General features: G+C 39.0%; 1 protein-coding gene across 6 annotated transcripts in view; it reads left to right on the plus strand.

Moving 5' to 3' along the window:
* LOC128877501 (rap guanine nucleotide exchange factor 2-like) overlaps positions 1-14289 on the plus strand; it is a 206827-nt gene that overhangs the window by 85750 nt on the left and 106788 nt on the right. For 4 of the 6 annotated variants that reach the window (XM_054124834.1, XM_054124839.1, XM_054124836.1 and 1 more), the window contains exon 1: positions 11142-11434. The exons of the other annotated variants lie outside the window; for them this stretch is intronic. The gene's annotated coding sequence lies outside the window, so the exon portion shown is untranslated. Of the gene's footprint in view, positions 1-11141; positions 11435-14289 lie in introns of those variants that run through there. 6 annotated transcript variants of the gene reach the window in all.

Consider the following 14289-nt stretch of genomic DNA (forward strand, 5'->3'; position numbering starts at 1 on the left):
ATATCGATAGTTGATGCAACTAAATAATAAAAGAAAAGGGGTGACCCTATTCGGCTGGATAATTTAATTATCTATGCCATTCTGTGACAATGTTTTTATTGTATATTAATTACCTGACCTTTCTGTTTCAGGTAAGTGGAAGAATCACATACTTCGTATCAGACTTGGTTGGTTTACATCCACAGCGTTGACGTGAGTACAGATCGGCTAAATTTAGGATGAACATGAATTATTAATCTTAAATACGTATAAATTTTACCTACGAGCAAATAAATTTGATACACTCGGTGCCGGTACTAATAAAATCCTGCAACGAGGTCGCGACAGCTTATCTACTCAGGAGTCGAGTACGCTGTCGAACGGGATGATCGAGTAGCGATCCCGTCTCGCTCAGACAATCCAAGATGCATCGCGATCGACGAGTTCTCGACGTCACCGCGTATCGAGGACGAAAGAATGAGACTTTCGTAACGGTACTGTTACTGGTAACACAGCTTGGCTAAGGTCTAGTCTAGACAGTGGGCAGGTCGATATCTGGCACCTCCACCATTGAGAAGCCCGCAAGACATGCTCGTTGAAACATGTACTAACACCATGAAGAGCAACCGGGGACGAAAAACGCAGACACAACGGGGACGAGAGCAAGGTGAATACGCAACGATTACCAAGGTACAGCGGCTGGTGTACTCTCAGGGAACGCAGACTATGGGTCCGTTATGGCGATCGATGGAGAATTGTCTGTTTTTGTGCCGGGCTTGTTTCGTGGCATTAGCCAATTACTTTTTCGATGACTTTTTTTGTCAGGATACATGATCAGATAAAGAAATTCGAGAGTACGGATTTCTAGAACACGGGAACAGTTTAGTGGAGAATTCTCTCCTTTTCTCAGAGTCATCGTGAAGAGTGGTTGAATTTATACGTGTTTGAGCTTTCTTGATTCAGGATAAATGATTAGATACAGAAATTGAAGAGTACAAATTTTGTTAAGCATACGGAGACAGCTTATTGAATAATTTTTGTAATTCCTCAGGATCATCATCAAGAATTATTTGTGCAGGCTTGAGTGGCCTGGCTCGGTTTGATAGTATTCTCTATATTCTGTATTAATTGACTCATTTCCAAACACAAGATCCTCTATTTTCTCAGGCGGTTTAAACCAATTCCAGACTTTCCGCACTCCCCTCCTCGTAACTTCCGCAATTTAAATGCTAATCGAAATTTCAATTTTAAGAGCGTCTATACGCTTAGAAGGGTAACACTTTGATTTTTTACTTTCGTTTTTGACAGATTGATATTTTGTCAATGTAACGACTAATTAGCACTTCCACTGTTATTAGAAATCGTAGTCTAACTGTAAATAAGCTAATAATAATTTTAGGTAGTAGAAAATAAATTTGGAACATGTAATATGCACTACAGAGGTTATTCTCTCATGGAAATTCTCCTGGATGATCAAATGATCATATTGGGTTGTCTGAAATATATCGGTATGCATCCCTTAAAAGATGGAATGTTTGTGGAACAAGATGGTACTTATGTAATTCAATAAATATACAGTCAGTCCCATAAATATTCGTACCTTCTATGTCTATTAAAGAAATCCGTCTAAATTAAATGATAGGCTTGATATTTTCAAATAAATCTTTCATTATAAATATGTTCATGAATAAACTTTGCACTTGTTTGTATTTATAATGAAGATTTCGTTAATAGACATAGAAGGTACGAATATTTATAGGACTGACTGTGTATCAAAATTTAAATGTGCCTTCGAGTTTTTCTTAAAAGTTAGCACGAACTTTCAGAACAACCAAATAATTAGAAGAAAAATCACATATGTTTTGTTTCCAATGCTACTCTGACTTCGATAACAGTGAAATATATATTTTCCTCGTACTTAGTGCAGTTTTTTTTTGTCGATTCTCACGCCAGTATTCCCGCGGAGAGACCCGAGACGTGGTCTATCGCCGATAAGAAGAGACAGGTTAGGAAACACTGATAATTTATATACCGATCCAGTTGCAATGCACCGGTGCGCTCGGTCAGGTTGCATCGCACGTTCACTCCTGTTTCTTTTGCGTCGGGCCTCGATGTCATAATCCCGAGCAGCGCGTTTCATAATCTCGCGCATCATCTCCTAGCGCGGAAACGTCGTTAGCCTAACGAACTGAGAAGCGTTTCGCTAACGTAATTAGTTGTTTTCCGTTGGAACGACCTACGACCAATTAAATCGCACAGTTTGAATTCGGTCGCAGGGATTAGATCCGATTCGAATCCAGAGACGAATTTAAACTGAGACACAAGCTTCCAACAACACACACAGAGTTACCTATTTCTTATTATTTAATCAATAATTTCTACTCAAATCTAGAATTATTGCGAGTTTTCTTCATTTCACTCTTCCAAAAATTGGAACTCTGAGTTTTATCACTCTTCTATGTTATATACAAAATTTTATTGAAAAAACAAAGGCTTAATTTTAAACATATATTCAATTGCACTCTCCTACAAGTCACTTGAACAAGTCACGTCAATTTTCTTCCACGCTTCTGAATGTTTGTTAAATCATCAAATGAACGAATAAGAAGTCATGGCCTGACACTGACGCTTCATTGGTTTCGCTGTAGATCCGTCCCAGCACGGATTCATTTTCCTCACGCGTGGAAAACTCTAACTCGGGAAGGGGCGAGCGTCGAAGCGAAACGGAAATCCAATTAATCGCGTAACGCCTTAATTCCGGCGGACGTCGATTCGCGGAAATTCGACGCAAGGTCGATCGCCAATTACTACTTTGACGTCCTGTTTAACGAGGCCCAAGACAATTAACGGCTCGAGTTAATGAGGACTGATTGGTTGGCGACGCAGTACGTTTCTGTGACACGTTCGTCAAAATCTGCTTTAAGCGTTTACGTTCCCAATGGGATCAAGTGGGATACAAAGTCTGGAATAAAAGGAGCAATTGTTATCTAATTAATCTAAAATATTATTTTTATATAGATTGAGAATTAAACCGTGATTGAATTAAGAAATTTATAAGAAAATCTCATCAAATTTCCATGGGAATTAGAAATTTCTTGTTGAAGGTTTCTTTTTAAACGAATATATAGATCGACGAGTATGAAAGCAAGTGAAAATTCTTGAACGCCTATACAGAACGCCATGGGGATATCAGATTTTCAAACGCTTTGGGTACAATGTCCCCGTAGCCATGCGCGTACCCGTACATACTACGTGCTCGCGCATTTGCATGGGTTCTGGGTACAGTGCTCGACAAGTATGGTGTTCGTTGAGATCGACGTGAATCGCAGACAATTTTCTCCCTGCCTTATAACCATTTCCCCTGTCGCACCTCGAGACAAAAGAAAAGGGAACGTTGTAGCTTGTGAACGCCGAAACGAACCTGAAATATAAAGTAGACAAACAGAACTGATAACACAGAGAAAGTTGATACAGATTATTTGAACAGATATTTGGAAACGTGCGATGAGATAAGGTTTCCGAAAAAGTACTTTTCGGCACGTGAGCCTTATATAAGAAAATGTTTAAATGAAAATTGTGGAGAGAATAAAAGTAATACAGTTAATAGTTACAAGGGTGAATCAGTTAAATACAAATTGATATATTATTCTAAGAGATGAGACTGTTTGGAATTGGATTGATGATTCGGAAATTCCTAAACACTTTTCGCGATCAGCTCGCACCCAATGCCATTTGCTCTCGAACGAACGAAACGGTCGGTTCTGCAATATATGGCGGTACTTACAACGATCTTAATTTCTCTAGGAAATCCTCTGATCGCGGGTAATTCGATCCTCGATTAAATATACTTTGCTGTAATTAATGTACTGGCGTTCGTGCTCGTTGCTGCCTCGCATTAATCAATAGGTTCCCTTTAATAGCTGCGTAGTATTTGATTTCGTTGGAAGTAAAACAAAATAACTGGAATGAAATTCCGCTGGAAGGATTAATTTCACCAAGACGAGTATTGCGACGAACGTTCTAAAAAGAAATCGTAAAAAAGTTCGCTCGCAAGTAAAGTAAATAATATTAATTTGGACAGATTTGTCTAAAGAACTTCTTATACATGGAATCAACGAATTAAATTTTATACACGGAAAAAATTCGCTTTAATACAAAACAAGTGAATATATCCAGATGTATCGTGCTCATAAAAAATGGTAGTTAACGCGAGTTTTTGAAATAGTTTCTTCCAGTTCAAATTATTGGTACAGTAGGAAAGTTTTACTGCCGCAAATTGCATTAATTTTCCACGTTGGTGCAATTCTCACCGGTTCACAGGCTTTTGCCATTTTGCATTCTTAACCGCAAGTTGCAATAATCTTACCTGGAATTACACCTGACGCCGTTCCTTTTGTAGTAAGGGGGCGAAACAGCGAGAGTAACAAGCAGTAAATCACGCAATTTAAAACGCAGAAATGGAGAGACAGATGCGATAGGAGAAAAAGAAATCTGTACATAATACAAGTGGGTGAAAGTGCGCTGCAGATAATGCAAGGATCGTCATCGTGAAAGTTTTTATTATTATTACACGTTTTTTAAACGCGCAGCTTCTGAATGTATTCGCTTATTTTACCTACAAATCGTTTTATCAAATTTAATTCGCTGCTTCCGGTATATATTTCATGAATAATTATTTCAATTTCTTTCACGGTATACAGGTCAGTAAAACTATCGTCTGTGACTTGTCTGTTTAATTTTATAATATTTAAAATTGCAGATATTCAGTACAACCTTATTATTTAGAATAAACAAAAATTTGTTGGCTTGGCATTTCAATTAACAAACAACTACTTTGAATGAATAAGGTTTTCAGTACTACTTGTACAAAATTTTCTATTCTAATTTAACCCTTTTTCTGCGAGGTATTCCATAATTTTTCATACATCGTGAGTATTTAATTTGTACATAGAAGAAAATTCATTTTGCAGAAAACATCAAGTGTGGGTGATGCTATTTATACAAAAATTTTTGTACAAATTTAACCTTTCTTCTCTGAGGTATTCCATAATTTTGTATGCAGAGTGAGTACATGCTTTGTACAGAGAGGAAAACTCATTTTTCAGAGTACACCAAGTTTGGGTGATTCTGTAGGTACCTGCATGGTCTGAGGTCGTTCCATCGAACCGTTCATCCCCATAGCATCTCCACACCTGCTGGATTCACCTTGTCTGCCCGTATACGCGTAGATACGGTATAAATTACCAGACTGTCAGCGCGGCGTGAAAAGAGTCCTGTAATATGCACGTGATTCCCCGTCGCGTCCATTAGCGAGCTAATCACTTATTCCTTTCTGCGAACTTAGACTGCAGACTAAACGCAGCGTCCCGAGGTTTTCCAAGGTTCTATTTATACCATCTTATTGGATGGTTAATCAGATGTCCTCAGAGACTCGCGTTGTTAAACACTCGCGTTTCTCAGTTTTCTTCAACTTCGATCGGCGATCTGCTATCAGAAAAGGGCAAAATATTCATGGATATCGAGAGTGGAAAATTGTGTAAATTGCATTGGCAAAAAAATGTTTCGCGAATCTCAAGGGTGGAGGATGTTCGATGGAAATTGCATGGCCAGGATGGGAACAGGAAATATTTCATGAATGCATAATACTTCTTGTTTGTTTTTATGGGAATGATTTCGTAGCGAAGATGGCGTTGTTTACTAAGCAAAAGAAATCTGCTTGGCTTTATAAAAAGATTACATTCAAAATTAAATTAGTTTGTTTCGGTATATACTTTAGATAAAATTGAACAGTCATGTTTCGTGCGGTTTTGAAACAAGGTTCTTCGTTATTCGATTAAAAATTAGTAGTTATTCTAGAATCAATGTGCTTTTTGCAGTCTCGATAATCCCTCGGATGTTCAATGTTTTCATTCTGTACAAAGGAGATTCGAAGAGGATGACTCTGTTATTCGGATAAAAGTGCAGGAAGATTTCAAAGAATGTTTAGCCAAAGAGAAGATGGATCCGCTAATGGAACTTCTGTTATCACTGGACTCAAGAGAACAGTCCTTCTTAAGCAAAACGATAGAACACTGAAAGAAAAAGAAAAGAATTACCTTTAAGCTTTCTCAAGTTATGGATCTAGTATTCACTATTAGAGCATTCATTTCGTCGAAACAAAAGGGTACCGACAGAAATGGAAAGTGTCGACGAGCGGATCTTTTATGCGCTTTTTTTATATTATTAAATGTCGTTTTATTAACTGCTTTATTTAATTGCTCGTTCCTGGTAATCACGTGACATTTAAGGTGGCCGTATCGATTCGATGGTCGCTATCGTGATTACGGTAGGATAATGCTCTCGAGCAACGATAGCCAAGCGATTCGACTTCACTCGTTTACTCGATGCGGAAGACCAAGGAAGCGGAACCGGAAGCGACTATCGTTCGGATAAAAAGCCGAAGCACGCTAATTAAGCCTTCATTAATGAGGGAACTGCCGCTGGGGTATACAGCCAGGGACGTTTCGTAAGGAATAGGCCGCCAAAGGCACAGGAAAGGTTCATCGTCTGCTATTTTGTTTAACCTTTCACTGACGGGGCGCATTAAAATGCTGTGTAACGTTGTGTGACAATCGCAACGACACTCTAATTAACAAAAATGATAGAAACTTGCTGTATTTATGAGAGCCTTTTATTTCGTTCGCGTTTCCACATCTCCCGAGTTATTAACGAGTAATCCCAATGGAAAATGTTGTGGACTATAAACAACATTTAATTGTGACGCGAAAATTAAGAATAATACGGAGATATTGTATATAAATGCTAGTTTAATATTGCTAGTCAAGGCAGGAGCATGCACGGTGGGCTCGATTACTCTGACAGGAACAAATCGTAATCAGGAACGTGATTGCGATAATATTTGCCTGGTGCAACACTCTAATACCTAGATTACGTGGTTTTGTTACGTGCCTGTGGGGATTGATTGTGGATACACGGAGACACGAAATAATTCAGTCGTAAACGTCCGTTGGATTAAAGCGTGCTCTGCTGTTTTATTATATCTTAAAAAGAAAAATATGACGTTTATATAGACTGAGACACATTATTATTATTATTATTATTGTATACATCGAGATACTATCATTATTATATACATACATTATTATTATATGCATCAAAATATTATGATTACATACACATATATCAAGTCTAATTAATAGCAAGTGGACTGCGGGTACTTATGTGTTAATGGCAAGTGTATATAATACGAAAATGTCTGAGAATATACAAGCATATAAAATATAAAAAATGAAATACGCAGCTAGAAGGCAGAACATACTTAATTTACATTTATGTTATTAAATAATAATAACAAAATCTGTACCAAAATTTCGAGGAACATGGAAGAGTGGAAAATCTCGTCACCTAATTAATCAAGTGAAATCGAATCATCAGAGAGATGTCCCACGTTGCACCTACACAAACGACGTTCATTTGAAGCAGAACCGGTGCATCCGTGCACGGGATATGAGGTGCATTATGTGCTGGATTGACACGAATTACCAGGACCGTTTGAGCTGAGAATAATGAATCCTCTTTCCGCGACTGAAACACGTTCGAGCGAGTACGTCTGCGTTTGTAGGAGCGAGTCGTTTTTCGATGCTTAACGCATCGCGACAGACCCCGTTTATGCGTGTATATAGCCGGGGTCTTATTATAAGACCGCGATATGTGGGGCACAGGCATTAATCAAAATTAATGTCTCAATGGAGACTTTCATCACGAATTTCGTAATCGGGATCGTAAGTTTGGCAATCGGGCCTCGTTAAGACGTTCTTCGTTTCAGAAAGGAAACATTGTGTTTATAGTTGGACAATGTGTGATTCATTTTGTCTCATTAGTAACAAGTGAACTGCGGATATTTATGCGCGAGTATGTGCAAGGATATAAAATATAAAAATTAAATACACATTTAGAAGACAGAACATACTTTAATTTACATGTATGCTCCTCACCTGTGTATATAATAATGTGAACGTATATTGGGAATATATAAAAATGTACAAGGGTAAATGCATAAATATATCATATATAAAAAATCAAATACACATTACGACTTTTATAAGACAAAATATAATTTAATTCACATTTCTATTCCTCGCATAAAAACATGAATTTGCATATGCATTCAGCAACATTAAGCGAAGAAAAGAATAAAACAAGCCTCTTTAATTTTCCGTGAACGCTCCACGTTCCAACAAGTTAGCAACAACTATTTCGCCCGTACCGTATTAATGGGTACAAGCGAACGATAATTTCAGCTGTTTCCTCGCCGTGTCGAAAACGTTGGCGAAGACGTAGTCGAACTTCCAGCACCGTAAGTACAAGTGGCTGAAGTTGAGACGTAACTACCGCCAATTCGAAGGGCTAAACTCGACCGGCCCACTCGAATCAGCCCTTTTCGCGTTTATAACTTACGATGCATGCATAATTGCAATTTCATTTGCGCGGCGCGAGGCATTTTTAATGTCTTTTAATGAAATGTGGCTCGGAAGAATTTCATTTCGTTCGTTTCTCGGCCTTGAGGAGACCGGGGGACTCGCATCCGCGATAATTGAAGCGCTGCGAACGGAAAGGTCCGGCACGAAGAACGTGCTTGCGCGGGCTGGGATTACGCAAGAACTGTTCTACGTTTCTGCCGGCTTCCGCGAGATCTTGTTTATTAAAATTTCATGAATGGAACGCGAAGCTGGAAGTTAATTTCCCCTAGTGCGGGAACATTTGCGGAATCGTGCGGAACGAAGAAAACTTTGATGTTCTAACGAGATCTGGTTCTTTCTCGACGCATCGGTTAAATCTTCGCGAAACAATACGTCGCTTCAATTCTTTCCGGGTTGAACTTTGATCCATACTACGCAATATTAAGCGTTCCGTTTTCTGGTCCCTTTGATTTCTGGATAATTGAGATTAAGGAGGGCAGGTTCGTATTAGTCGCGTTGGTCGATGCCAGAGATGAGCAAAACTAATGACGAACTGTTTTTTTTCTTAACATGATTTGTTTAAGATCGCATCAACGTCTAGGTTATTAGCCACCACATTTGGCTAAGCGACTAGTGGTTTATATAAATATCATCCTCATACTTGGACCAGTGAATTGTGTCTGAATGACGAACTTTCGATTTATTATTTTTCGAATTATAAAAGTCTTTGATTACTTTTCGGTCCCCTTGAATATACTGCGATTCAGAAGTCTTGCTACGTGGGGTAGATGGTATCTCCGTGGCCTATATGGGTACCATTATAGTGATAACACATGCGGGGATTGATTCACTATTGACTCGTTTCGAGATATTCTCAAGGCAGGTGTTCTTCGTGTATGGGAGGCTTTCAAACCAGTTTGAAACCAGAAGACTATTGAATCACTTTTTCTGTATATGAAGACTCAGCCTGTGGAATCTAGAGCCAAACTATACGAATACAGTCAGTCCCATAAATATTCGTACCATCTATGTCCATTGAAGAAAGTCTAAATGAAATGATAGGTATAATGTCTACCCATGTACATATTTCTAATGAAACATTTATTTGGAAACATCAAACTTTCCATTTAATTGAGACGAATTCTCGTAACAGACACAAATGGTACGAATATTTATGGGACTGACTGTATACATACATAGTGACTACGTAAAAAAAAAAAAATATTTTACTTCTGCAAGAAATTTTCTTATCGTGAATACGTTCATTTTTAAGACAACCATGGAATAATAAAATGAACAATTCCTGAATGCTTGTAACGAATAGCTATGAAACTTCTCGCGCATTATTTGCAACGATTTGAGAAGAGTGTAGAAAAAATTAGCCTCACACGAATTTGTTCACGTTAAGATCCAAAGTGACCGGACTAATTCAGCGTTGCGTGAGGCATGCATGCCTTCTGTATCCGCGAAAATTGAAAGCGGCAACGCTAGAACGGCCTTGGAAGGAACTTTTGTCCGCGTGGCTGTAGCATCCTCCGCTTAATCACTTTTTTAATTGCTCCTAGCGTTCGTGACGCGCAGCCAGGGCCAACGGATGTATCGGGGAAACCTGCGCCGAAACGCGACTCTTTTTCTTCTTCTTCTTTGTTCGCGCGCCCGCGAGGAACGGGACCGAAACGGGAAAAGCAAACAGCGTCGCGGAAGGCTTTTACGTATCTCATTTTTTTATTCCGTTCCTCCGTTCGTCGACGGTTTAATCGCGGACCCTTTCGTTGAAAGTTTTATTTGCCGGTGGAAAATTTACTCGTTTCCCATACGAAGGCGGAACGTGCCTCACCCTTGCGCGTTGTGACAGCGGAATCACCATTTTTCCTCTTTTTTCTCTGTGTCCCGTTCGTTTTTTTCCCCGTTTGTCGACATTATGGCGAACGACGGGACGCGCTTCGGCGCTGCTCGAAGTTACTTGTGACTGCGAGTTATTAAATTGCGGGGAGGGGGAGGGTGAAGCCTCGACTTTAATGCGTTGGTCATTTGGGGGAGTGGTGGCTCGAGATTCGTGGGATTTGGAATGTCGACTGTTTTGTGCAAGATAAAATGTCTCTTGCAATATAAAAATGTGTGTTTATCATTATTTTTATGATTAGACATACAGTTTAAAGAAATATTCTTCTTATAACGTGTTCTTTCTTTATTATATATAATTCTGTGTAGAATTTTTATTCTCTTATTTCATACAGTCTAAAGGAACATTCTTCTTCTAACGTATAGTTTCTTTATAATACTGCAGAATCATAAATCGTAATGGTCGAAATGTCTGCAACATAAAAAGACTTAAAAACGCATCGTCCACTTCAAATACTATTTACTATTGTCCATAATTAACAAGACTAAATATAATCCAACTAAACTCCACAATTCTTCAAACATCTACATTCCTGACAAGTCTTAAACTTATTATTCTTCTTCCTTAAATATTAATCTACACGCAAAATTCTATAGCAATCTAGCAATTCTATTGACACCATCACACTTCGTGCTACTGTTTTCAAATTTTCCTTAAATAAATACGAAAAACCTTCGTCCAGTCCCAATACCATCGAAAAGAAAATTCAAAATTGGAGCCTAATACAGATTTCAGGGGTTAGAACTGAGTAGTAGCAGTACTTGGCCGGCAGTGCGCGTGCGCGACGCCAGCGTCGCGCGAAGAGCGTCAGCGCGGGAGGTGGCAGTATAGTTTCGGACGCCGCGACGCGCGGTTCAGGGTTGGACTCGTGTATCGTTTGTTGATCTCCTTCGGTGTGTGCGTCGTTCCGGCTGTCATGCACTTCCGATCGTACGTGGTGCACGTGCCCGTTGAACGGTTTCCGTGGCAATCGCGCGGCCAGCTCGTAGTCGTCGCGGTTTGTTGACTCGACCATCGGACCAGGGTGTTGTTTGTTTCCCCGTGGAGAAGTGCAATCATCTGTGGATTAGTCGGAGCAGCTCGCTGCGAACAGGTTATTTGGGCTGCTGGACGCACCTCGTGTATTTACGATCCGTGAACCAAGCTCATCGATCGACGTTTCAGATTATATTTACCTCGACGGAGCGACGTGAGCGAGCGCAAGGTAGAGGGAGGGTGGATCTCGTGGTTTCACGATGATTAACCCTTACGCGAGCCATGAAACGAAATTACAGGTTAAATGTTTTGTTGAAAATAAATATCAGCTAACGTGCTTGAAATATTAGAAGTTTAAACTACCAGAGCTTTAGCAGTTTACGAGTTAAATATTTCATGAGGGGATGAAGCTATCGTAAAGATGTTTTGAGAATAGTTTTGGGGGCTGTTGTATGGAGAGATTTAGGAGACAAGTTGATTCTTTTAAAATGAACCTTGTATATCCATTTTTTATTATTTTTATCCATAAGATGTGTGTATACAGCGTTTGTTTTTGCTTTAGTATACTAACTACAAACGGAGTACTTCAGTGAAATTCTTTTTCAAATAGATACTCAAAAACACTGTGACCTAGTATTCCCAAATGAAATAATTTTTCACTCGTGAATCCTCATTTGACTCTGACGGTCTCACCACCAGTGTTTACTAACCCCCGCGAAAAAATACAGTATTTTTAACCTAGCAGTTTGTTCGATAGAATTACCTGAATTACCTACATTTTACTTAAATTTCTTCGTGCCCAAGGAGACAACAATTGACTTAGCAATCCAAGGAACGTAATGACCAAAAAATAAATAAACAGAATTAGTCACAGGAGGTCGCGTAGCTCGCTCTAAAGCAAAGACGGGTAATTACGTAACGAGTATGTGGACGATTATGAAACTTTGTTTGACAGTATCAGAGATCCCCTCGACTATGGTCCATGAAATAGGGTAATAAATAAATGGGGTATCGTTAGATCCTTATTAGGCGATAATTCTAGCGGCAGACGAACCGAGAGCGAAAGAGAGAAAGGGGGGAGGGATGAACTCGTGATTTTACGATGATTAACCCTTACACGAGGCCGTTTCCTGCGCGGTACGCGCTTCGACTTTGAATCAGGGTAATTATACGCCTCTTTACGGGGGTCGCTGCAACGCTGCGCAAATGTGCACCGCGGTAATTGATGCCTCGAAATGTGCAATATTTGAAAGCGAACCGTTCGAGGGCGTCGTTGTTTATTCACAGCCGAATCGCTGCGCGATGGCGGATACTCGCGAAAGGGTTGAGAAAAAGTTCGGTCGATCGTTTTTCTACGTACCTGGCGAGCTCACTTTGGTAATTAATGCGATCGTAATTTTTACGTGAAATAATACAGGAGGAATATTTTTTAGGTGTAGAGAATGGTTCATGTAACTTACTTACACACCTTAATTTTCAATACATACATTGTATGAGAGATTTTATACAAAAGTTGCATTATTTGAAGGGCCACGTCATGCAGTATTTTTTATTTATTTTAAATGGAATGCTGTAGTACGAAGTGCCTTTCAAATCATGTAATTTTTGTACATAAGTGTTTTCATACAATGCATACTTCAGTAATTAATCAAGCTGTGGGTGTTTTGAATGCATACATGCAATTACCAATAACATTTATTATTGCTCGCACGGGCTAATGAAAATATCAATGTTAAAATCAAAACAATCCACATCAAACCTCCATCTATTTAGTTTAAAAACAATATACTTATTTATGGTAGATGAAAATGGTGAACCAGTCTCTGTTAAACCATCTAACCGTTTCAATTCACGCGGAGTTTGCCATAGAAGGACTCTGAAAGCTTCTCTAAACTTTCCCTCTCGGTTCTGTCCTAATCGCTCGAGTTGCAAACGTTTTTTCTCTCACAAATACAACGTTCTGTGTTTCAAGCCCACTACCGTTCTTCGAGGTTCTTTTCCCCAGCTTGATTAACATTTTCACTTTTGGGAAAATATCGGAAACGTTATCGTGCCGTACAGTGGTCGCTATTTTTTTTTCCATACCGTGAATGATTTAACGAACGAAACAACGGAAACGAGCAGAACGAGAGAACGCGAGAAACGACAAATCGCTGGGTCATCCATCCGTTCGTTTCGTTTTCGGTTTCCTCGAAGGGACGCGATTTTATCGCGACGCGCGTACAAACGATGAAATGATCAAAATTGCCGCGACGCGTTTCGCAGAGGTATCAATCAATAGGTAATTAATCGTCCTGATGCGGAACGCAATTTATTCGGAAACAAATTCGGGATTAAAACGACGAAATTGCGCAGATATTGGCAATTTCCTCTACGGAGGTGAAATTGTGGATGGGCTCTTTTTAGCATGCATTTTGTCGGCCTCTTGGAATTGGAAATTTTCTTGTTATTTTTCAAGTAGTTGTAGCATCAACCAGTCGGATAAATTAATTACTTGATGTGGGGCTATTGATTTTTATCATTTTTGGAACATTCGATTCACATTCATTGTGAATGTAGAATATTTCATAGTTTCGAATTTGAGTCATCCTTGGTGTGTTTGTTAAATTCTACAAAGTATTAATTATATTTTTCACTCTCGTATTTCTTGAAGAATTACTTCTTTGACTAATTTTTTAACTGACTAAAACAATCACGATATTTTTAGCACTAGCATCAACAATTTTTGTGAGAGTTCAATTTGCTCCAACAAGTTTAAAAGCTGCAATACCTTTGGATGATGCACGCTATCTTTTCAAGGAGGCAGAATTAAAATACTTCAAGATACCCCGAGTTATCTTTTATAGAGGTAGAATGAAAATACATTAAATCATTTTTTATAGAGGCTGAATTAACTCTCTATTGCGTAATGTGCTCGATTGGGAACCCAATAAAAACAGTCCTTGTAAAGTTTGCCGAGGAAGTTCTGTGATG

This window comes from Hylaeus volcanicus, chromosome 5, assembly GCF_026283585.1.
Source record: "Hylaeus volcanicus isolate JK05 chromosome 5, UHH_iyHylVolc1.0_haploid, whole genome shotgun sequence".
Taxonomy (NCBI): domain Eukaryota; kingdom Metazoa; phylum Arthropoda; class Insecta; order Hymenoptera; family Colletidae; genus Hylaeus; species Hylaeus volcanicus.